Below are 26843 nucleotides of genomic sequence, written 5' to 3'. Positions count from 1 at the left end.
CCACTTGTCAACATACGATTCGCTGACAACACTGCTATTGAACCCATGCAACATTTTGGATCTCGCCAATTTTTTATGTTTTTTCGACAACCTCACTACTTCGCTAGCCAGAGTTGCCAAGATTTTCTGGCTAGCGAGGTAGTGACTAGCAAAATTCTTGGGTTTTTCGATTGTGCTGACATCATCATTTTTTGGCTATGTTTTCGGTTAAAATTTTATCTCATGGACCCTGCTGACGTCACCACACATCTGTCTGGGACCGACATGCATCATGGCTTCCAAAAGCCTCTTTCTCAATACAACCAACATATTAAGTTGATTCATATTTAAAGTATTAAGAATCCTATTTCCCACTCAATGTGGGATTTAAATATGACTTGTCTTCCCTGCAGATGCTTTGTGCTTCTTGTGCGAGGTCACTTTGTGATGGTTTTCTTCAGCGTGCATGAGAGCTTGTTTCTTTGGCACTGACTGCCAATGCTCCTCACTTGCTATGGGCATTTTCTTCTGAATTAGGAGACGTTTTAGCTTAATAATCCCTTGCAACACCTTTTAGTAGACGGGTTACTTGCATTGCTTATCACGAATATTTTTAGGAGCAAGCAATTTCACCAATAAGCCTTCTAGTCTTTTGGAACCAAGCCCAGGTTTAAGGATTGTTGGATCGCCTCTCACTTGACATGGATCTCTGTTGTCTGTCCCCATACACCATCCCCCAAGTGTGTATTGCCCATTAGAATGACCCAAGAGATCTTTGTTTATTCTATCTAGAACTGGATCATCCTTGGGAAATTTACGAGAAAATGGAGCACCATTTTGCACCATTTCATCGAAATGTTCAGAGGACAGGACTATGGGATGTTGCTTGGGTGGAGTATCCTACTTTATTAAGTGCAAATCATGATTGATGGTTGTATTTTGGAACTCCTGAGAATTGCAAGTAACAGTGTGAAAATAGCCTTCTAGTGATGAGATGAAGTTTGTATAATACATTAGCACTGTTCGAGGGAGATTGTCCCAACCCCATATACAGAATTCCAAAAAATTACGTGTCAAAACCACCCATGCTTAACCTGTAAACAACTTGAATGCAGTCAGAATGGACCGATGTTGAGTAACCCAAAATATGTCCGATTTTTTTTTTTGACTGGTACAACCCTGGGTCTACAATGATAGGTTTAGCTCTTTGATACAATTTCCATCCAATATCACTTGTGTGCTCAATGAAATTTAGGTCTTTTGGCAAGTAAGAGAAGACATGAAGTAAATCATCTTGTGTAACCAGTGGATAATCAAATGCACTGAGGTTGATAAACCTATCCCATTCTTTACTTTGTTTTAGTAGAATTGCCACAACATGCACTGTAGAAGCTATCATAGTCGGTCCTTTATATGTAACAAGATTAGCCTTACCTACAACATGAACATTGTTTGCTTCCATGAATGTAGGCTCAGTTTTTACATATTTTTCTAGCTCAATCCTTTCCCTTGGAGGGGCCTCAAGATCTAAATGCAACAAATAATGATTTTGCAGATGATAAAGAGCCTGTAAAGTCCTTCTCATCCTCTGCCCATCTCCTTTAGTTCTGGAAATAAGGTATGCTATTCTTGGAGGTGTTGGTTCTCTGTCATGAGGACAATACAAATCTGCGATTTAGGCTTATGACGAATAACTGGGCAGAAATGGGGGATGTTCAAAGTAGGCTACCTAGATTTGCAGGACATAGGACATCAGTAAAATATCATTTTTTGTGAATGAAATGACCTTGGTAAAGTGTGAAGACGGATTCATCAAGTTCTAAAAACTAGCACACTTGTAGTATTTTTAGTGGACAATACAGGGGAACAAACCATTTGATCTTGAAAATCACAGATTTCAAGTTATAACGCCATGAACAGGGGTACTGATAAATCTGCAAGTGCTGACACCAATAAAAAGTCATAAATTGTGTTTGGAATCGCGTTTGAAAACTGATCAAACGAATTCGTCAAGACTTAAAAATTTAAACATAAGAAGTCTCTAACGTCAACCATGCAATGCAAAAGTAAATTTATCATTTTATTCAATTGGGTCAAAGTTATAGCACGTCAAACAAGGCTTCTCGAAAATGTGTGCAAAGTGCAAAAGCATGAAAACAGTAACTAACCAACTTTGAGGGATTCAAAACCTATTCAAACGGACTCAAAACAACTCAAAATTTGAAACATAGGTTCTCAGGTATAGATATTAGATACTCCCAAAGTGGTAAGTCTTGAAACAATTCTGAGTATGAGATATTCCAATGCAAACACATCCTCCTGTCGCTGTTTGACACTTTGGGCAAAATTGTAAATTTGACAAATGCTTGAAACGGGACTTTGCCAAATGAATCAAACACTCAATTTAACTTCACAAAGTGCTTAGGCATGCTGAATGAAAGGTGCTAGAAGCATTAAACACCTTAGGGGTCTCAAATGGACAGCTGGGTACAACCAGGCACATATGCATTTTAAAAGCGTTTAAGGGCTTGATTTTTCAATGGTGCTCAAAATCGGGAAGGCAATTTTGAGCACCAAAAAACTATAATGGTTCCTTCCCCTTTCCTAGTGTGCCTAGTTTAGCTTCTAGGTTTTCATTCATTCTTTTCCTTTTCTTCTCTTTTGAAGCTATTTTGATATTTATAGTTATTCTAACCTTTTCTTCCTCATATCTTCCAAGAGATTCAGCCTTAGTGTCAACTTCTTCCTTCAATATTAGAGCAATGTTTGCACTTACTATATAATATCAATCTCATAGTAAAACAGTTATAGCTAGGCCAAATGTTTTATCTATGTCTACAAGAAAACATATGTCATTGTAATACCTTATGACCAATTCTTCAAGTATCCTCATCCTCATCTTCATTCTCTACTCACATTGCTCAAAATAAACATCCATAACATTCTCAAAGGGTCATGGATAAAACCTAATGCATAAGAAGTAAAAAACCTAATGCATAAGATCCTTGTGATGGAAGCTAAGAAAAGGGTCATGGATAAGGATATCAATATCATTTAGGGGAAGGTGTCCAAACTTGAAACCATGATGGGTAACATGGATAAATAGCTTAAATAACTAGTGGATAATGTAACTATTTTCCTAAAGAAGAATGAGGCAAATAAGGGCCAGGATTCCCCTCTAGGGGTTGATTCTCAAGGACCAAGAAAATGTACTTGGGCCCATTCAAAGAAGATTGAGGAAACTAGTAAGAAAGACAAGGTGAAGGCTGCTACTGAAACCATGCATAATCTAGTGGAGTGGGCTATGAACCTGATAAATACTCCTTAGCTAGTTGATTGTTGTTCCTTTGCTGGACTTTTGCTATCTTTTCTAGCTTTATCTTGTGTGACCTCATGTTATTTTTGGTTTCTTTTCTCTATTGTTCTTCTCTCATGATTTTCTCTAGAAATTTGTTGATGTAAAGGTTTTGGGTCCTTTAAAACCCATTTTTACTTAATCAAAACATTCTCAAAATTTGTTACCAACTGAGTAATATATTTTCTTATCTATCTAGTCACTAGTTTTTTTTTTCCCAAACAACATCACCAACATTAGGAAAATATTTATAGATATAAAAGAAAATACATACAATGAGGGATCCAAACTTACACATTGAATTCTTTCTGATCTCCATGAGTCCATCCTATAGCCAATACTTCATATCATGACATCTTCTCAAAATAATTTTAATCCATTTGATCTTGAAATTTCTTGGAAATTCTAGGGCACAAGTTAACCTTTTTCTTTAACAACTTTAAATTCATCCTTCAAGATACCATCATTACACAACTTCTCATATGCTTCTTTGATCTCATGTATTCTCCTAATTCTCTGATCTTACACATGTATCAAATCCTAATGTCATGGATCATAATAACTTTGGGTGGTATTAAGGATACTGCACCCATTGAATCTCATTTCATTGCAATTTCTAAAATAGCACAAAACTTTGGTGGAGGACAAGAATCACTCTTCACCAGTTGAAACTTACTAACCACTTGAATCATTCCAAAAGTATATGAAGCTACCATATTCTCTATTAGGGTTTCTCCTCTAAATTACTCAACATAGTTCAGATCTTTACTTGCTCAAGATTTTTATCCAAATTTATCTTGAAATATTTTTCTAATTGCTCAACATGCCAATTCACTCTGTAATTTTGAAATCTATATTCAAGGTATGAGATAATGTATTTAAAATTTGATACATACCTTCTTTTTATTGATTTAAGGTCTTCAATAATGTTATGTACTTAGGTAGGTGGAAGCCATCTATCTCGGTCAATATTGGTGTCTTTGAACTAGGTCTTGTCTTTACAACTTGGTCCCTTCCATATCACACGGTCTCTACCATTTCACTTTGAGGTACTTGGTCCATGTTGCAATTCTCAATCATCATAGATAATATTTACTAATTTTCAGCAATCTTTAATAAATCCATTCAAATTATGCATCTTTATATATGAAAATATGAACTTTGGCACATTTTATGTAAGGAACTGATGTATGAAATATCACTTGACCATATAGTTCCATACATACCTCTCTTGCTTAATTTGAGATGATATGATCACCTTCTCCATTGGATTGGGTGACCTTTGAATCATTTTCTCTACTATTTCCATCTTTTTCTTTCTTTTTCCATTTTTTTATTCATCTCCTTATTTATTTTCTCAATGTTTACTTTTCCTTTTCCTTTTTCTTTTTCTTGATTTATTGTATGCACTTGAGTCCTGCAATTCTTGCATATATGTCCAAACTTGTGACATTTGGAACATGCATTGTTAGGTGCATAATTCTTCCTTTAATTTGTCAAAAAAGGTTTTGTTTGTGGTTTGCATTCATATGCTCTATGTTCATACTTTTGACAATTATAGTAATGTCTTGTAAATTTAGGTGTAGTAGATGCATTTCCGATTCTTGACCTAAACTCACATATTTGGTCTCCTTGTTTGTTGTAGTAAAAATAGTAACCATTAAACTTTTGTTTAGGATTTTCATAGTATGTTTGCTTCAAAAAATGTTTGTATTATGACCAAGTTTTCCATAGTGATAGCATGTTTGTTTTTACTTTGACTTTGCATTCCTTAGTTCTCCATTGTTGGATGATTCTCCTTGCTTAGTGTATGAATGTCTTGATCCATCAACACTACTAGATGACTTGATGACTTCTTCAAAGTATTTGATTTCTTCTTTTGAATTTTTTAATATTTTCATAGATTCTTTCTCACTTTTTAGGTTATTATTTAGTATCTCCTTCTATGATTTCATATTTACAATTTCCACATCCTTATGATTGAATTGCTAATTTACAAACATCAATTGATTTATCATGTCTAGTTGAGTGTTTGTAAGCTTTTGCACATCTAATATCCTTTCTTCAAGTTTGGTAGCCATTACCCTTTTGTTTTCTTCAACCATAGTCTTTTCTTCTTCTTCTTTTTTCTTTTGTTCAGTCACTTCACATAATCTTACTAATTGGATTTCATGTTCTTATTTCAGCTCTCTTATTTCTTCATTCAAGAGTTTGTTCTTTTCAGGTAGATCTAAAAATGCTTGGTCATTTGGATTTATTTATTCAAATAGTCCTTTTGTCTCAACTTCTTCATAGGAAAAATGTTTTATCTAGATAGCTATTTCCTTTCTCCTCTTTAGGGATTCCTTTAGATATTGTCTTTTTCTCTCAAGTTTTTATAGTATGAGTTAGGTGTCTATCACCTGATTATTAATAAACTTATCCAATTTAAAAGATTCCATCTCCAAGATCTAATATCCAAGCCATTAAACTTCTCTCAAAGAACCAAACCTCTAATACCAATTTTTTTATTGATGAAGGTATAAATAGGATAGCAAGATACTGAGAGGGAAGGGGGGTTGAATCAAAATCTTAAGCACTTTTGTTTTTCATTAATTCAATCATTCATCAACTTGTGCATGTAATAATTGTAGTAATAAAATTACTATAATCATGTAAATTTGATCTATCACATACATGACAATAAACATATAAGACCATATTTGTTACCTAGAAACCCTCCAAGGTGAAGGTAAAACTAGGGTGGGGATGACACCCACAAATCTTCACTATTGTAGTAATAAAGTTAACCTGTTATGGTTACAATGTTTGATCATAATATATGATCCACCCTGTGAGGAGGCTTCCCTATTAAAAGTTTAAGAGACTTTTAGGTCTCACCTAATTATAGGATTTAACACTTACAAAAAATTAAGGATACTATTAAGAGATTTACAAAGATCAGTTAAGACCACTTTGTTAAGAGATTTACCTTGATTCAAGTTGGTTAAAATTGATTTAGTACTTGACTCTCGGTATACTTTGTAAGAGGATTTCAAGTCTTCTAATTTGATAATACTTTTATTTCCCTCTTCACTTCTTTGAATAGGTCACTTACTCTGTTAAAAGATAACATAACATTTTCACTTATTTCTGCTTTGATCTTGATCTTTCACTTCATTCCTCTTGGTTCACATCACCTTATCATAATCATCACACTCTTTCTCACACACGATCTAGGTTAAGATATTCTTTTTTTAAAGAGTTTCGTAAAGAGTTTTCTATATTTTGAACCATATTTTTCCTCTTCATCTGAATTGTTGACCATACAAAATAGGGATCTGTGATCCACTTTATAAATGCATAACACTCTTTGCAACAACCTCTACATATATTAAATATTTTTGATAAGAAAAATAGGTTTTATAGGGATCCTGAAACCCAAGAGTTAAAACACATCATAAGGCTAATAATAAGTAGTAAGAGCCCAACTAGTAAAAGAAGGCCAACCAAAGGGCTAGTTCAACATACAGACAAAAAGCCAAGGCTGATAATAAGTAGAAAAAGCCTAGATAGAGAATGAAGGCCAACCTAAAGGCTAGTACAATAGACTAAGAAACCTACTAGATAAAAATAACTACATTAATCATTCATTCTAAAAGACAAGAAAATAAAAACCATTGTTAATCCTCTATCTTTCTCTCTAACTCTTGCATCATTTCCACTACTTCATAGGCTTTGTTAATCTCCATAGCTACTTGGTCCTACTTCTTCTGAACATCCTACTCCATGCTATTGAAGGTAATGTTAGTAGTCACTTCCTCTTCCATCCTAGCTCTTTCTATCCTTGTCCTCACTTTCATCTAGAAGACCCCTTGTTTTCAACATTCTAGTAGGGGATGAGATATTATCATTGATAGAGGTTAGAATGGTAAGCATATAATTTACCAAATTATGGTTGTAATTTTCCAAATTGTGGATTCTCTTCTTAGCCAAACTAAGATGATCCCCCTAATCATTGAAATTCCCACAATCTGGCATCTTCCTTTTCTGTTCTAGCTGGCCTATTTTTTCTCTAAACTACTCCAACTCATGGTAAAGCCATTTGATTGACCTAAAATTGTCAATCATGTTGTTCTTAGCATTATTAAGCAAATTTATGCCAATACCCCTTGAATTATCCATTATGGCTACCATTGCTGGATCAATGAGATCCTCTAACTAGAGCTGACCCTGTTTCTCTTATAAAATTTGTGGGTTCATTACCTCTCTTACTATACCCATTTTGGAAGTTCTTACATTAAAGTCTCTCCAAGCCATGTGCCTATCCTTAATGACCACCTCTTCTCCCTCACCATTTTTCTTCTCCATGTCTAGTTCTCGAGGATGAATAGGGGAAAGATGAAGAGTAGGAAGCTCTAACCTAGAATCTATAATCCCCTCAACATCCTTTTCTTTTGACCTCCTTTCTTTCTTAGCCATAGGCTCCACTGACTAAGTTTCCACCTCCTCTTCACCCTCTTCCATATATTAAATGTTCCTTCTATGTCATCTTGAAAATGATTTACCTTAAAATATGTACCATTCCTAATTTTTGTAAAAGTTGTACATTGCTTGGTCTTTACTATATTTTGATACTCATTATTGTTGTTGCTTGGTTTGTATTGTGCTCGACATGTACTATGTAACTAGGTACATGTATGCTCTAAAATGCTTAGTTGTTGTTAAGCTTAGCTTGCACAGAAAATATGCAATGACCACACACTTACTTGGCTCCTATAGAGCTTGGTACATACACACTTTTGTGCATTACTTAGTTTATTAAGAGTAGATTGGTCGCGTGATGACCATCTAACTTTTCCTTGTAAATGATTAAGTGTTTAACACTAACATAAAATAATGGTTAGAGATACCAACAACTAGTGCATTGTTTTGGGGTTTTCTTTGATGAATAGTGCAAATGTACACATGTACACATGTATAATGTGCACAACATGCACAAGACTATTGAAAAATGGGCTATGCTTTGTATTCGATGCATAATTGCACATATTCACACATTCATGATTTGTGTAATGTACGAAGATAGGGATGCACATACTTTAACTTGGAGTCTACATGAATTTGACACACATGGTACACCATGCATACCCCTAATGGTGTGCAAGATATGGTGAATGCTCACCTTGGTGCTTGAAGGTTGAGATGGTGTAGGTATGAAGAAGTAAAGCTTTGGAGTTAATAAGTAAAAGTGAGTGCCTAACGGAGGGGCTATGAATTTATAGGTATTAGGATGATTTAATACATCTAGAGAGGGTGTGTATATACACTTACGATGCATTTGTGCTTAAAAAGGCGATGCCTTAGTTAGCAAACACTGCACACATTTTCCTAGTGTACATATGTTCTCTTTTTAGCCCTTAGTGAAGAATTTTGACTTCCTAACTTTTTGATGTTGAATGATGTAGACTAACCTAACCTTTGACCTATCTTATACCTACAAGAGGTCCATCCTTTGAGTGGCCTAGCAAGATGTCCTATTCTAGGGATTTGGTTCTCTTGTCCTAAAAATCAAAGAGGGCATGCATTGTAAAGCCATTGTGAAGCCACAATAGAAACAAAAGAAACCATACTCCTTAATTTTGTTCATGATATTGACATTCTTAGATGGATTATTTAGTATAAGATTTGCAAACTGTCAGTTCCCAACATCCTAAATTTTGGTAGGTCATAAATTATTTCTTTCAAAATTGCCTCCTATTATAGATATTTTATCTTTCATTTCTTCAGCCATATTATATCCTTCACCTTTGTATACTACTATCTCTATCTCTAATTTTGTTGCAATTATATTTTATAGGTTTTCCCATTTAATCAAATCTTTATTATGATAATTGAAGGACTAGTTCTTGGCATTAGGATCGATAAAAAACTAGATTTCTTTCTCTACAATTAATTTAGCATTAGATGCATTAATAAATTACTCCTAAGTGGTTTTATTTCTTGGGTATTTGAAAGGAACACCCTCATTGTACATCTCATCTCGAAAATTAAATCAAAATGTAGAACATCCCTACACATACAAGTGTTAATTGTATGCTTAATATTATGAATTAATTCGATGAAATATGACCTATCTATATCTATTATAGTTCAATATCCCATAGAGTTATTATTTATTTGGTTAAATCATATTAGATCCCTATTGATGAACACGACTATCTCTACCAACTTTTCATCTCTCAAATTTTTTTTTTGCATATCCTCAATCACTTATTGCTTTTTTTAATTTATTGGTAAGAGGTCGAAGCCAAGATTAATTATTATGTATTATTATTAATTATTATTTTATTAAGCAGAGGTAGGTTTGAACCAAAGACCTCTTTGATAAGAGGATCACAATTTACCATTGTGTTGTAGGCTCTTGCTTAATCACTTATTGCTTCTTACTACTCTCTCCTTGCATAAGGCAGGGACTCGGTATTTGCAGAGCTCTTGTTTGCTAAAAAATATATTTTAAATTAGATAACTTCATATTACATTGTGTATCATTTCAATTTTTTTAATTAATATCATATTTTTTACTCTAAATGTTGAATAGATGTTGATGTCAATACTTTGAGTCTTTATTAGTAAAATTTATTTCTATTAGCAAATAAAAAATAAATATTTTAGCTAGTATTCAAGTCTTTGAATTATATAACTGTCTATTTTTTGATATGATATTTTATTATTATAGTATAACAAAATAATTGATAAATATTTGTTTTTGTAATTAGTTTGGAAGACCAATACTACCCATCTTAATAGAGATTTATTTAAAGAGAAAAATATTTGACCCAAGTCATTTTGATAATATACCCCTACCTTATACTTTTATATCATTTAGAGGAGGAGCTCGACATTGTGTGGGATATGATTTTGTAAGGATATATGTAGAAGATATTTGTGTATCATTTGATATCAAAATATAAATGGTCTATGATAATTCTTAATGAAAAAGGCTTGTGAACCTCTTCCACTTCCAAGCAAAGGATTACCCATCAAGCTTCAAGTTAGGGAAAACTAATTATGCTATCGAGGCAACTATGGGTTCTCTAGGATATTCTCTCTAAATGTTAAATAGATGTTGGTTTCAATACTTTGAGTCTTTATTAGTAAAATTTATTTTGATTAGAAAATAAATATAAATATTGTAGCCAGTATTCAAGTCTTTGAATTATATAAATTCTTATTTTTTTATATGATTTTTTCTTACTATAATATAACAAAATAATTGATAAATACTTGTTTTTGTAGTTAGTTTGGAAGATCAGTACTACCCATTTTAATGGAGATTTATTTAAAGAGAAAAATATTTGACCCAAGTCATTTTGATAATATACCCCTACCTTATACTTTTATGTCATTTAGAGGAGGAGCTTGACATTGTGTGGGATATGATTTTGTAAGGATACATGTAGAAGATATTTGTGTATCATTTGATATCAAAGTATAAATGGTCTATGATAATTCTTAATGCAAATGGCTTGTGAACCTCTTCCACTTCCAAGAAAAGGATTACCCATCCAGCTTCAAGTTAGGGAAAACTAATCATGCTATCAAGGAAACTATGGGTTCTCTAGGATATTTTCTCTAACTCTATGATTGTGGATAATTTTTATTATAATGTCCCTCTATATCTTCTAATAAACTATTTGCGAACTATTTATATCAATTTTTCATAATAGAAGATTATTTAGTTGAGTTAATATAGCTTTTCAAATGTTCTTGAATCCAATTGTTCAAAGTGCTTCTCTTGAGAATAAAGTTATTTATTTATTTATTTATTTATATTAAAGTTTTGAATTTTTTTATTTAGCTAAGGCATACTATGTTTTAAATGTGGAATGACTTTTAATTAGATAAGATTTTTTTATTAAATTTATTTTTTGGCAAAAGTGGGCAAGCCACTAAATATATTTATTAAATAAAATCAGATTCAAAAGCTTAACTGGGAAAGAATTAGTAAGAAAACCTAGAATCGTCAATAAATACAAAATATTTAAATATATGTATTTACAAATTTCCATATTGATGAAGCAGAGATACCTTGTTTACAATTTGGAGATAATGTTTCCTCCAATTACATATTATGAGTATTAAATGACTAAATTTCAAAATTTCAAAAACTGATAACTATTAATAGCCAAGAAATCTCACTCCTACATTTCTACACTTTCAAACCAATAAAATGAAACTGAGGTATTCAAAGCAACATAAACTCTACCTTAATTGGATTCGGGAATGGGTAGAGGTGAAGAGCCCCATCCCAACCCATGAAATGCATCCTATGTGTAGATAGGCACAATATCATAATCCATGTTCAATCCTTGCTCCTAAACACCATGTAACGATTGTGGCCATTCAAGAAACTGACCATCTTTGGGGTAGCATCCATCATGGACACTTGAGGTCACAATCTACAGGTCCTACAAGGTAGGTAAACCCATGAACTAAAAACCATCTGAACCTTCCTGCAAATCAGGGGCCGACCAAGGTGAAAACCTACGATTGGACAATTGTGAGAAATGTTTGTTTGGAACCTCCAGAAGGTCCAGTAGTGAAAACCCTATATGCCTTATGCATTTTCAAGCACAAGGCCCTCATAGTAACTTGAAAAGTGGATTTAATGAATCATAGGCTTTATTTTTTGAAGGATTTTTGGAGTGCATCAAAAGTTTCCATGAATTCCTATTTCTGAAGAAGTTCAAATCGCAAAAAAAAAGGCACCAAAGCATGACCCGCGCAGAGATCATAATGTTGCATTGAAACTTTTAACTTGTTTTCAACCCAAAATTGTTTGTGAACAACTTTAGTAACAAGTATCTCCAAAAGTGAAACTGACTATAGGGTAAAAACACAAACCTATGTCAAAATTTTGTAAAGGAAAAGGCTAACAAAAGTATAATTGTTCACCTTTACTAACATAAAACTAGTATTATCACTTAGAATTTGAAAAATATGTAAACTAATGAAATGTATAGAAATGGATGATGTTTAGGATTATAAATTTTAATAATTATTTGGAATGAGAATTGATATAATTTCCTAATTTTTATAGATAACTTTTTAGTTGGTGAAAAATATTGAAAATTAGAGGCTTAGTTCCCACCATAAAACTATATGGAAATAAACAAGTAGAAGCAAGGAGTTGGGTCTCAATTCCATAGAAGTCTATAAATTGAGATTGTTCTCTTTTAGAAATAGGTACCTATTTTAGGCTCGGGCACCCGATCTTAAATTTAAAAAATGAGCACCCATTTTTGAAAGCATAAAAAAATTGTATTTTTTAGAAACTAGTACTTAGTTTTTACTTTTAAAAAATGGGTACCCATTTCTAAAAATTTAAAATTTTGTTTTATTGGGGGAATTTTCTATGCCGATTTGACTTTTTCAAAACAACTACATATTTTTTGAATTTCAAATAATGGGTACCTATTTCTTACAACATTGGGTGATATTGTTTTCTCCTACCTTAGACTTTGGTTCAGGATAGGCTTGGCGAGACCAAGCCTATGTCTTGACCTCTCAAGATTTGGTTAAGGCATTGAACTGGCAAATTCATGCCTTGCCATAATCTTTAGAGGGTCTTCCCGATCAAATTTTTTTATGAAACAAAAACCCATTAGAGCTCTCATTGTTCTAATTTTAGAAATATAAATTTTATAGTGCTATGATTTTATTTACTATTTTTGTATTATTTTTTAATGAAAGGTGGTACCTAAATGTAAAATAGTGAAGTTCACTAAAACTCTAATAACTTTTTTATTTTATAATTTTTCTTAAATTAATTTATATATCATCAATCTACATACAATTCTTTTGAGGTTAAAAAAGGATTTTTGAAAAAAGTGAAATTTTGATCAAATTATTGTGTTCGTACATGAGAGGCTATAAAATTTACCTTTATAGCCAATTAATAATTAATAATAAAAAATTAAAGAAAAATAGTGTCATCAATCTTAGATGTGTTAGTAACTCCCTTTTTTTGTATAAAATTATGGTGTCCGTACATGAGTGTGGTATGGTCCTGAAACAAGCATTTTGAAAAAGTGGTTTTTAAAGATCCATACCAAAAAAAAAATCTATAATATGGGTACATATATAAATTACAAATTCAAAAACTAGATTTTTAAACATAAAAATTTTTACTTCTAAAGTTTTTTTAATTGTCAATCTCTAAATGCCTCAAATTTTGACATCAATTGACAAGAAATTTCAAAAATAGGAAAAACACTTCCACTTTTTGCCCAAAAGTGAGACCCAACTTCTTGCACTTACCCAAACTTATTTCCGTTTGAACTTAGATTATGTTATAGAGTATAGACCTATATTTCCTATAGACCTATATTTCCTCTTTTATAATGATTCAAATTTCAACTCACTGAAAATCAATAGTTTTGATCTCCCACCACATTTTTCAAAACAAATATATTCTAACAAGAAGAAAAATTATATATTCTAGAAGAGAAATTTCTCATCTAGAACATCACATGATTTTTAAATTTTTTTGATAATCATTTAATAATTTTTTCCTTTCTCAAAATTGACACCTTTTCAAGTGTTAAAATGTGTGCTTGTAGAATGTTTTAATTACAATATACTATATCTAATTATAACACTATAAACTCTATAAATGAATATTCTTGAATTTGAACTCTATAAAATGGTGTTTATATGTTACTAAAAAAAATCATTAAAATAGTAAGAGTTATTGAAATCCCTATTTTCTAGAATAATTTTATTTCTTTAGTAATTGGATACAAACTAGTATAAAACATATATTTAATAGATATTTCCAATTGGAAAAGTGTAAGACCATATATAACTTAGCTAGAATGATTTTATTTGGATCATATGTTTGAAAAAAATTGATTTTTGGATAAAAATACTCAAGTTGAGTCATTCTAATGAGTTAGCCTAAAAGGTGACATACCTTTGTACTTTTACCCTATTGCAAATCCATGGTGTTAGATAGGAAAATTGACACTAGATTGGAGGGAAAGAGAAACTACCTAGAAGAGGGGGAGAGAATATCATCAACAATTACATGCATAATAGCTCACTGAATAGAAGGAGAGTGTACACACAACATTACATCCATGACAAAGTCATCTACATGCAGTGGCAGAACATTCTCATCCACAAATGGTTAGAGCTAAATCCTATAATTTTAGGTTAGAATTTACCCATCAAACTGAGAACAGGAATCACATTTAACACAAACCTCCATGGGATTCGATATCCTCAAGTGAGTAACTTTGTAATGCACTGAATCTAGAAGCATGATAGGTAATAATAAGTTGGGCAATGATAGTTAAAAGCACAAATCTATAAGAGTAAATTCCATCAGTTGGCAACACATGGAAGGATTTGAAGGACAAACTACCATGTGAATATATTGCTTGAGCAGAAATTGAATTAACTTCATTGCATGTGATCTATACCATGAATCCCTTAAGAGAACATGAAGTAAAAATGTGATGTCCATTTAACAGAAAGCTTGGTAGCTTTAACTAAATGAAAATAAGAAATCTTTATTGGATATATAACCAAAGAAATTGTGCCATATAAACGTAAATGAGAGATAATTATTACTCACACTTGAATAAATCTAACTCAAGATAAGTAATTGTAGCTCCCCATAATGATAAATGAGTAAACTCAAATGATGTTTTGAAATCATGATGCCAGCACACTCTAAATTTGAAAGGAAATCAACAACTTTGTTTCACTCCTGTAGAGTATGAGAAATACATATATCCTGATACTAGTCTAATAGATTCCAAATCTAATGGATGATATACTTAAGATGCCAAGATATGTTTATCTTTTAATGCAGGCATTAATGATTACCTGAGAGTCACCTTCAATCTATAATCAGTGAAAATTTCCTTTCTTGGCAAGGATTAATCCAATGAACAGAGTTTGAGCTTTTGCTAGATTATTAGTACCATTTGGTAGGGGGGAAATGGTAAAAGCTAACACTTCCCCATTACAATCTCTAATACATGACCTTAACTCTGATTGAGCTAGGGTTCCTTGAGAGGCTCCATCAAAGTTGAGCTTCACATATCCTATAATGGGGGGATGCCAATGGACATCAAACCAGTCTACTTTAGGTTGTGATCTAGTTAATACCCATCCTAGGGGAATAAATAATGTTTTGCATTCTCGAAGGATATTTCCATCCCAAGATGTAATAATAGGATTGATCTTGCATCTACTAAGATTGCAGTAATTACTTCTGCAATTGACTTTTTGATAACTTCTAACACCTTATCAATAGAAGAAGATTCTTTTCTAAAGATCTACTTTTTTCTTTCCCACCAAATAACCCATATGAATAAAGCTGAGGAATACTTCCATATTCCTCCAAATAAGGCTCAAAGGTTGAGGGTTGGTCATGCTTGAAAAATATCCCATATGTTATTTTGAAGGGGGGTAAAGAAGCTTAACTTTTTGAGAAAAAACATCCAACATTGATAGGAAAAATGACAACAAACGAAAAGATGATCACTTGATTCATATTCATCATTACATAACACACATTTGAAGGCTAAAGCAATATTTAATCTATGTAATCTATCACTTGTTAGTATCCTATGATTGATTGCAAGCCATGCAAAGAAACCAACTCTCAATAGTATGACATTGTTCCAACATAATGAATATGCTCGTGAAGGACTCTTTTCTGAATTAATTATTTGGATAAGCTTATATCCCTCTTTGATTGAGTAGTCACCATCCTTGGCTAAGGACCACAGTAATTTATCTTCATACTTTCAAAAGAAGGCTTGTTTTTTTTTTTTATCTAATATGGATCAAACATAATCTTGGTCTTGTTTAGAGAGCAGGAGCTGATTTGGATCCTTCCATATAATTTTCCTTAAAAAAAGGAAGACTATAGATATAAAGTGAACAACTTGAGTCCCCCACAAATATTTTGAAGTTAATAGTAGATCTTTTTTGTTGGGAAAATTGATCGAAGGTGGTTGACCATTCTAGGAGCCCTCCAAAAGCTAGCTTTGTCCTCACTATTTACTTCCCAAGTTACATAGTTGAGAACAATGTCTCTTGAAGATACCATAAAATCCCAAATTATAGATCCTTTTGGAGGATTGAGCATTGAGGATATTCTTGATGGATCATTATTATCTAGATACTTTTGCTGCATAATTTGACACCGGATAGTCTGAGACTTTCTATACATTTGCCAAACTAGCTTGCCACCAAATGCAACATTCCTATTTGATAAGTCATGAACCCCTGCACCACTTACTATAGGAGTATGTGCCATATCTTGGAGAGATATAAGAGGGATTTTCTTATTTGCCAAAATATTACCTATCCAAAGGAAACCTCTAATTAGTTTTTGAATTTTTAATAGAATTGAGGGTGGAGCTTTAAGGAATGCTAAATAATAATTCAGAATAGCTACAAGTACTAATTTAATGAGTAGAATTCTGCCTAATAAATAGAGCCATCTAGCTTTCCATAAAACCACTTTGCTTTCAATTATTTCAAGGATAGAAGTCCAATAACTTGTCTTATTCGACCCCATGAAGAATGGTATTCCAAGATATTTAGAAGATAAAAAGTCCTCTAAAAATCCTAGAATCCACACAATTTTATCTAATATAACTTTGTTAGTATTGAAGAGAAAGATTTTGGATTTTTTAGGATTAATTTTCTTCCCTAAAATATCAGAGTATAATTGTAGAATGTGCTTAATCTATCTTGCCTTTGAAAATTGTGAGCTACCAAATAACAGTGTACCATCAACAAATAAAGAATGAGTAATGGATATAGAGGTTCCTTGAATGTTTTCTTCCTTTCACTTGCCTAACAAGTTGTGATGCTTGATGGTCCTATTGAAAGCTTTAGCCATAATGATGAATAAAATTTGAAATAAGGGCTCTTTTTGTGTAATACCTTGTGAAGAGGAGAAAAAGCTTGATGCTTTCCCATTGCTGATAATTGAAAATGAAGCCCATGAAATGCATGCTTTTATCCATTTGCACCAAATTTTTGAAAAACCCATTTTTTGAAGAACTTGAAAAGGAAAGGTCCAACAAACTCTATCATATGCCTTCATCATATAGAGTTTGATCGCAAAATTGGAAGACTGAGAAGTGTTCATGGAATGTAGAACTTCATCAGCAACTAAAGCTCCCTTCATAGTTTCCTAACCTAGAAAAAAACCTCCTTGCTCAGGAGAGATAATTCTTGGGACAAGATGCAAATATCATAAATAAATAGCTTTTGTGATAATATTATATGTCAAATTACACAATGATATGGACCAGAAGTTAGTGAAGGTTTTAGGATCCTTAGTTTTTGGAATTAATGCAATATTGGTAGAATTGAAATACTTGAGCATGGTTCTATTCTTTGTGGATTCCTGAACAATAACTAACAAGTCTTAAACAATAGTATCCCAAAAACTTTAGAAGAAAAGAGTAGTGAATCCATCTGGTGCTAGGGCTTTGTCTAGGGGGAATGAAAACACTACCTTTCAAATTTCTAGAATGGAGAATGGGGCCATGGACATAGAATTTTTTGAGGGAGACACCATTGTAGGAATAGCTTCAAGGAGATCATTAATTTAAGAATCCAAAGGTGTTGGATATTTAGATGGGGCAAGAAGATTTTTGAAGAATTTAACTCCTTGTTCCCTAATATGCTGAGCATTGGTTAATATGTTTCTTGATTCAACATCTTTTATTTGAAAAATTATTTTAGCAGTACTCTTTCGTTTGGCTAAAGCATGGAAATATTTAGTATTCTTATCACCTTGTTGAAGCCACAATTCCCTAAATTTTTGTCTCCAATATTCTTCTTCCCTATTATAAAACTCTTCCCCTTCATGTTGGAGGCTCTTCTTCCTAACATAAAGGGTGAGCCCACAATAATGGGTTCCACTTTTTGACCAATTTTGACACTAAAATCAATATTTTTAAAACAAACCTCCAATTCGAGTGACTATATCTCTAAAAGTATTAAGAATTTGAAGATGAATAAGAGTAGTGATTTCTAGCAATTTGTTACTACTTTGTAACCATATTTAAAAATTAATTTTTTTTCTTTAAAAGTAAATAAGTTTCTTCTCCCTCAAAAAGTGGTACATATGAAAATCAATATTTTTAAAGAGTGATAGTCATTTTGACAAGCATAACCTTTTTTCTACAAATGATAATGAGGTAATTCTTTTGATGTTGGATTTTTAATATCTATGTCTAGAGGATACATTTAGTTTGATTCAATTTGGTTTCATATTGTATAGTATATGAAGTTTTAAAGTGACATTAATTGTAATTCAAACACACGTTCATTTTGAGAAGCATAACTTGAACTCAGTATATTGAATAAATAAATTTTTCTTTTTTCAATAGAAATCTAACATTTTCATCCATTTCCTAGAGATTTTTCAAAAAAGATCCAATTTATAATTTTTCCCAAAGTGTTGAAGTCAGTTGATGTTCAATCATTAATCAACCTATAATGAGTTAAACTCATATTTGAAAGTCTTAATGAATATAATACCTATTAAAATTATAGTCATTGGAAAGATTTCTTTGAGAAACATAGTTTTTAATTTTTAGATTTATAGTATGAGGTCATTTGATTCTAATATTGAGGGTTAAAAGGCCATATTTTTCTTTTTTTTTTTGAAAAAGAAAAAAGTTTTTCTTTTTAAAAACACGTTTGTGTGAATACTATGTTCATGTGAACATATACTCTATGTTCGTGTGAACAAGCATTCACGCAAATATGTCTATCAAAAAAGATATCAATTACAAGGCAAAAATAATGATTTAGATGTTCATGTGAACCCATGGGTTCACATGAACCCATAAATTGTGTTTGCATGAACATATATTTAAATAGGGCTCATGTGAACATAATTTATTGGTTCAAACAAATCCTAGGGTTTGCATGAACTACCAAAATTTGATTTGTTTTAGCATTACAAATTTTGTTTGTTCCAAAAAAGTGGCATCCACTACTGTGGGGTCACCCAATTATCATTGCCCATACCATTTTGAATGATATTTTATATATATCATTCAATTGTAATTTGACAACCTCTTTATGTTTAAAGGCATTCTTGAAAACATGATGATTCCAGTTCTTAATAAGTACCTTGACATGTTTCTATTTGTTTGAAAATTGATACATCTTGGAGCCTTGGAAAAAGGGTGTGGTGATCCACCACATTCTTTCAAACGTGAAAGATGAATTAGACTGAGTTTTATCCCCATTAACTATCTGAGTGATAGAAAGAGACATTGGAAAATGATTTGAACCCAACAATGAAAAAATATTTGATTGGATATGAAAGTTGTGAAGTTTCCATTCTTGAGAGAGTAGAAATCTATTCAAGTGAATAACAATTTGTGCAAATCTAGCTCTCCTATTTGTCCAAGTAAATGACCCTTGTATAGGATGGATATCCATCAAATTTTTTTGTCCACAAAAGGAGAGAAGTCATGAGTAGTTTTGATCGAAGGGAAAATCCCACTAGATTTCTTAGATTGGTTCAATATTGCATTGAAATCACCCCCTAGAATGATGTTCTAGGAATCCTGAAGTTGGATCAATTGAGTAATGTTATTCCAAACATGTAATTTTTCATGCATTGAGGAAGGCCCATAAACATTTATCAAGATAAAAGAAATGTCAAAATCTAACATCTTGAGTATTTACCAATTTGAATGTTGTTGAATAAGATGACCCTAAATTGTTTGAGGATTCCAAATAACAACAAGTTCTCCTGAGGCTCCTATTCCAAGAGAGTGGAAGGAAGACCACTTTGGCCATTTAGAAAGTGTTTTCGCAAAAATGTCTTGTGATAACTTAGTTTCCTATAACATGATAATATCTTCTTTCATAGAGTCAATCAATTGCTTGATCATACATCTTTTTTCAGAGGCATTGATGCCTCTAACATTCCAAGAGTTGATCTTCATTTCTAACAAGGAGAACCTTTTGTTCTCCTTGTAACACACTTGGTAACAACAAACCTATCATCCAAAGTAGATTGGATACCTATTGCTATTTCAAATTTAGTCTTGGAGTCTTTAGGCATACCTCCAGATTTGGACATTATGGGGACCTACTAGCATTGAGATGGAGATTGAGCAATTAAAAGGATTTGATGGTGATAAAAAAGGGTTGAAGAAGAAAAGCTCTTAGAATCCTTAGAAAGTCGAGCATTGTTAATCTCAGTCTCACCAATATTAACATTCAAACATTGAAAATCTATATTGTCTGTCACATTTTGAAACTATTGATAGATACATTCTTCTAATCCCAATGAATCCATATTAAAGAGAGGGAACCATTGGTTGTTGTTCTAGTAAAGTGCCATGGGTAGATTCCACAATCTCTAAAATCTAACAGGAACTCAATATTTTTAAAGAAACCTGATTGTTCAAATATTGGGATTCTTTTAACAACTCATCAAATGAGCTAGTTTTCTAATTACCTAATATAATCCCTTCTTCCTTTGCTATTACAAAAAATAATAGAAGATGCAATCTCTGATAGAATTTGATCATTGGTTTAATGAGATTTCCAATCTGCAAGTTGAGTGTTAATGAGAAAGCCCCTCAAAATATGAAGGGAAGGAAGGGGTCCCAAGTTGATAGACTTCTGCCTAAGGGTCTTTGAAATTGGCAAGATAGAGAAACTTGAAGGAGTTTGAGATTCAAAGCCTTTTACACTCATTAGAAAATTCTGAATGGTAGGAAAGATTGATTTTAGTAATAGGGAGAATATTAGATTTGGATTTCTAATATTCAAAAATTGATAATATCCTAGTGAAGTTTCAAGATGCAGGGTGATATTATGAACTTTATGAAGATTTAAAGAAAGTTTATGAGTACATAATACTAGATCAAAATTATGATCTAGACAGACTTCTATGGAGCTTGGCACATAATCTTAACATTGGGAATTGAAACAACGTAGTCTATATTGAAATTTTTGCATTGTGACCTCATCCTAGATCTTGATGGACTTATTCCATAAAGCCCATTGAGAGTTGATCGCAAACTAAATAGGAAATATTTTCCACATACCTAAAAGAAGGCAAACTCTAACATCCAAATGCAAACAGTCAAAAGGGATAAGATCATGCTTAAGAAAAATCCCAAGTTTGTTAGCAAAAAATTCAATGATTTGAGGGTCTCTGTACTCAAGCAGTAGAAGAGGGAAAGAAATCCAAAAGAGAAAAAATTGAATATCTATAGGTTGAGGCTTGAAATTAGGGACCCAAGTCATGGTGAAAAGTCCCAACCCTTGAGAAAACCAACCTTTTTGGTTGTGGAATCCCTACATCATTTGGATGAAAAGATGGCAACAAAGTATTGGGATACCATATCTATGTAGAATATATCTTTTAGCCCTATCCATGAAGAGAAAACCTAATCCTTAATAGTAGAAAATGATAGTATTATATTTAACACATTTTATTGGAACTTTAATTTTATCTATAAAATTGTATTGGCTAGATGATTCACAATTATTAAAACATGATTTGTGTATCAAATAATATTTAATTGATTTTGTAAAAAAAAATTTATTACCTCACATTTTCCTCCTCTTGTATGACTATAATTATTTATAAAAAATTACTACAAGCTTCTAAAAGATGTCTCCCACCTTAGATTTTATGTTTTAAAGTATTGTGTTTGGTGACTACAACAAAAATGTCTTCATATATAAATTTAAAAAATATCTCATTAGTCTATTGAGAAAGTTGAATGGCTCTAACCTCATGAGATGAGGATCATGAACTGGGTGATTTTGATAGTGTGCATTCCCCTTGATCCTTGGCTCTAAGCTAGAGAGGTGCACATGTGGGCTCATGTCAAGTTTCTAAACCCTCCATAATGATTTATTCATACTAAAATAATGTTTTATTTGTACCAACTAACCACAATTTTTGCACTCTCCTATCCTCTTAATTATCAAAGAAATCTAAATAAGGATCCCTCACTTTTAAGTTTCTAAAATATATAATTATAGATTATTAGTACAACTAAATTTATTGATCACATGTTCTTAATAAAAGGTGCATTATAGAGAAGGTTGACCAATCCACAATAAAAACTTAAATGAGTCATAAAATAAATTTCTCCAACATTTGGTATTTGAGAAATAATATCATCAAAAGTAAAAATAAAATTATATTATTGAAATTAATATATTTTAAAAAATAAATAATAATTTTAAAATTTTCATTGATGATAATCAAGACAATATGCTGTATTAGAGACACACAAACAATAAGATTATGATTAATATAATTCTTACCGCTTGATCAATGAATTATATCATTCTAACTCAAAGAAAAACCTTCATGATATATACAATGAATAATATGAGTATCAATATCCATTATCAACTTATTATTACACTCTTCTCTTTTGTTACACTCTTCTCTTTTGATGGGTAGGAATGAGAGTGGCAGTCCTCTTTCAGATAGGGTTTCTTGTGGTGATGAGGCCAACGATTGAGGTGAGGATGTTGATGAAAGCCTAGATTGGTATGAGAGGTAACTTAATGCATTCTTAGGTAGCTTTTATATTGGTTTGGCTGGCTTGGCCTTATGGTGGAATTCTAGTGGATTTGGCCTTGTGTCAAAGGTGGGTGGTGATCCTATTTTTTGGGTTTTCTAGTCACCTATCTACAAGGGAGATATATCCTTAAGATGGTGAGGGATATCTTATGTATGTCCCTCCCTTTTTGTTTGGTGCTTTAGGTTTTTCCTCCTCCTTCATGGGGGCTCACTATTCCATGGCTCTTTCTTGGAGTTTCTTGGGTGTTTGTACCTATCCTTGCACCTCATTGTTTCTATTTTTCCCCCTCATTCCTTTATCTATATAGAAATTTGTACATTTTAAAATCATTTCAAATTAATATATTATTCTTAATGAATATTTTTTTTTGAATTAAAAGCAGCCAAAACAAGGGGGCTGGCCCATAACAAAAAAATGATCAACTACTAGTGGATTACTATCAAAACTAAACTAACCCCTATTGCTGCTAGAAATAGAAAAAAGATTCACAACCATAATTAAGAGAGTATCAACATGCTTAAACAAAATTCTTGTAATCAAAATTAAGAGTCTAAAAAAAAAGTATTAGCAAAAACATAATAAACTTACAAACACATAAGTCTAGTAACTTGTAGATTAACAACATTAAAAAGGAAAAGGAGGGAGCCCTTAATATTTCTTGGCCTCCTTCCTCCCTAGGAAGATGTTCATGTAGTCTTCTACTAGGAAGTAAAATAGCATCTTTGAGTCCTCCTTAGGTAGGTCCCCATTGGCATCCTTGAGCAAGTACAGAGTGGTAGCCACTGCATGTGTCACCTTAACTATGAACTTGGTCGAAAGACCCATTCTTGCTTCCATTGCATAAATTCTCTCCCATATCTCATTACCAACCTTTTGTGGACCTCCTAGATGGACATCAGTAAGTTAGTCTTTGTGGTATCCTACACAAATAGGGGGTTACTATCTTTTTCAAAAGCAACCTTAATGGGGAGGAGATAGTTACAGGGGAAGGCATCCTATCCATCATATTAGGGAACTAATCCTTTGTTAGGTCCACACACCCTAGTTCAACCATTGCCGAAACATGTGACACATCCTTATTCTCCTTACCCTCACCTAAATTTGACCTAGAGGATTTCAAATCCTCCTCCTCTACCTCCTCCAGACCTCCCACCCCAAAGTTAACCGCATTTTCTTTTATTCTCCATTTGGGGCATCCTGAATCCTCTAAGTTTGACTCCTCCTCAACTTCCTCTTAGCATTGGATTTTGCTAACCTCCTTGACCTCCTCCTACCCACTCTCTTCTCATCCTCTAACTCTACCACCACCTTCTCCTTATCTTTATCCTACCTCCCTTTCTTCCCCATTAGGTGGATTCACCGGGGACCCACTAGGCAAAGGTTATGGGGTAAGGGCTCTAGGACTTGTCAACCTAAGGGGAACAATTTGGAGTCAAGGGTTCAGATGGACATGAATGTCAATTTCCACAATCTTAGGGGGGGCAAGGGTGAGGTGGAATTGATATAGCCTAAAAATTAAACCCTAGTGTAAAACTATAAAATTAACCCCCTTTTTCATTTTTTCTTTCACATCAACAATAAAATCCTCTAAACTCATGTAGCAAGAAGAAAGGAAGTGAAATGAAATCATGGTGGTGAAAATGATTAAGGAGAGGAAAGTCATAGTAGTAACAGACTCCATAACTTCCTTCTAGGGTAAGATATTTCATTAAAACCAAACAAACCTCATTCCATGGGTTAGGAAGTTTCTCCCAGATGAAAACAACTCTATGCCGAATTGGTTCCTCATCTTCCATAAAGAAATATTGCAGGCTCACATTATTAGTCACCTTTGTCACCTTATACCATTTCCTACCCCTCATGGGCAAGCCCATCACCAAAGCAATTTCCTCCTCAAAAATATGAAATGAGATACCATTTATGGTAACTCTATAGTTCTACCAAGAGTTAACAAATTGCATAGAGCAATTCTCATCATGCCCATTAAGTGCCTCCATAAATGAGACAAAACCACCCTCCTTCAAAATATACCACACCAGGGGCTTCCTCATATTTTCATCAATCACAGTCAATTCAATGCACATCAAATCTCCACCCATCTCTGCAATTTTTACCTCTCCTCTCTTTCTCTTCAAATCCTAGACACAATTTCTAAAAAAGACTTCACTCATAGGCAAAAAAACCCACAAGTAGAGATGATAATAACAATTAATAGTAATAATAAAAACAACCAACTTGGTAAGAAAGATCACGTATTGGCTGCCATGATCTATCCCCCAATCCTTTCCATCATTCCCAACACACATCAAACCTTTAAAAAATAATTCTTTTCTCTGCACAACATATGATGAAACATTTAGGGAAATAAATAAAAAATCCCCCATTTCAAACTTCCAATTTTTGGGCCATGCATAATTAATATTACTTATACTTGATTCTTTACACTTTGTCACTTGCACTTCGAGGACATGTCCTCCTCACCAGCTCAACATCATTACACAAATTAGCCAGCTAGGACTCATCATTTCTCACTTCATAGCTTACTAACTCCCTTACCAACTTTGGCAATGTGTTCAAATTGCTCCAACATCTAAGCCCCTTCACCTTTAATCTGATCACTACCATTTCATTGGCCACACTATTTGTCTCCAGAAAGATGTGATTCAAATCAAACCTATTAAGAGAAGTTAATAGGTACTTGATATCACTAGTCACATGTTTAATGTCCCATCCCTCCCTCATATTACCTTTGATAGTCTCAATAATTATTTTAGAATCTCCTTCAATTTGCACATCCTTCCAACCCACACTTATGACCAATTTTAAACCCCAATATAGAGCCATCACTCTGCTATATTCTTAGAAAATTCCCCTAGCTTACCAGTATATGCCAACAACATCCTACCCTTACTATCCCTGACTATCCCTCCCCCCATTGAACCCTCCTTTCTAGCTGCACCATCAAAATTGAGTATGACCCAATTTGTAGGTGGGGATTTCCACTGGGTTCTTTTTCTAGCCAAAGGATTGGAATTATTGATTTCCATAATTCCTTCTACCAATGACCAGAACTTGGCCACCTTAACCTCAAGGGTAGAAGGAGGAAATGATTTTTTTCTCCACTTGGTGCAACTAATGTTCTTGACTATCAATTTATAGATCCTTTCCACCACAACAACATCCTCTCTCCTCATTTCTAAACAACCTATTATTATGCTCTTTCCAAATAGCCCAACATACATGGGGGGGAATGATCTTCCATAGACAAATAAGGAGGGGGTGGGTAGAGGGGCCTTGCCAGTTCATTACCAATTGCCCCATGTCCACATTAAACACCTAGTTCACCTCTAACATCTAAAGAATTTTCTCCCACACCTTTGATGCATACCTACAATGCAAGAATAAGTGGTTGATATTTTCTTCCTCCATCTTACACATATGAAATCTATTTTATAATTGAAAACCTCACATTATCAAGTTGTCAATAGTGAGAATTTTTCCACAAATGGTGGTCCACCAAAAAATATTGATCTTCAAGATTAAGTGATTAAATGAAACATTTCCCTAGTCATTAGCTTCAAGGATTTTGTCGACCATTAATTTGTAAGTAGATTTAACTAAGAACTCTCCTATTGAGGTAGCCTTCCAAATGAATTCATAAATCTTGTCTCTTCCTAGGATTATGTACTTCTCCAACAAATAATTTAGCTCTTCAATTAGCTCCCTTCTAACCATTATATTTTGTTGTAGCTTCACCTTTTTCCACCTTCTTCCTTGACAAATAAAATCAGCTACCATTCCACCCCCTAGTCCTACAGGTAATACATGAGAGACCTAAACTTAGTTTTTATTAAAGATTTATCTATAAGCCATGGATCCTCCCAAAAATTAATTTGGTT

General features: G+C 32.9%; 1 pseudogene; it reads right to left on the bottom strand.

Moving 5' to 3' along the window:
* Positions 1-564: 564 nt before the first annotated feature.
* LOC149555104 (beta-glucuronosyltransferase GlcAT14A pseudogene) lies at positions 565-25043 on the bottom strand (annotated as a pseudogene).
* Positions 25044-26843: the final 1800 nt, after the last annotated feature.

Source organism: Cupressus sempervirens, chromosome 5 (genome assembly GCF_028749045.1).
Source record: "Cupressus sempervirens isolate cs-2001-9-10 chromosome 5, ASM2874904v1, whole genome shotgun sequence".
Taxonomy (NCBI): domain Eukaryota; kingdom Viridiplantae; phylum Streptophyta; class Pinopsida; order Cupressales; family Cupressaceae; genus Cupressus; species Cupressus sempervirens.
Note: the sequence above shows the minus strand (reverse complement) of the source record. Positions and strands in the feature narration are given on the sequence as shown.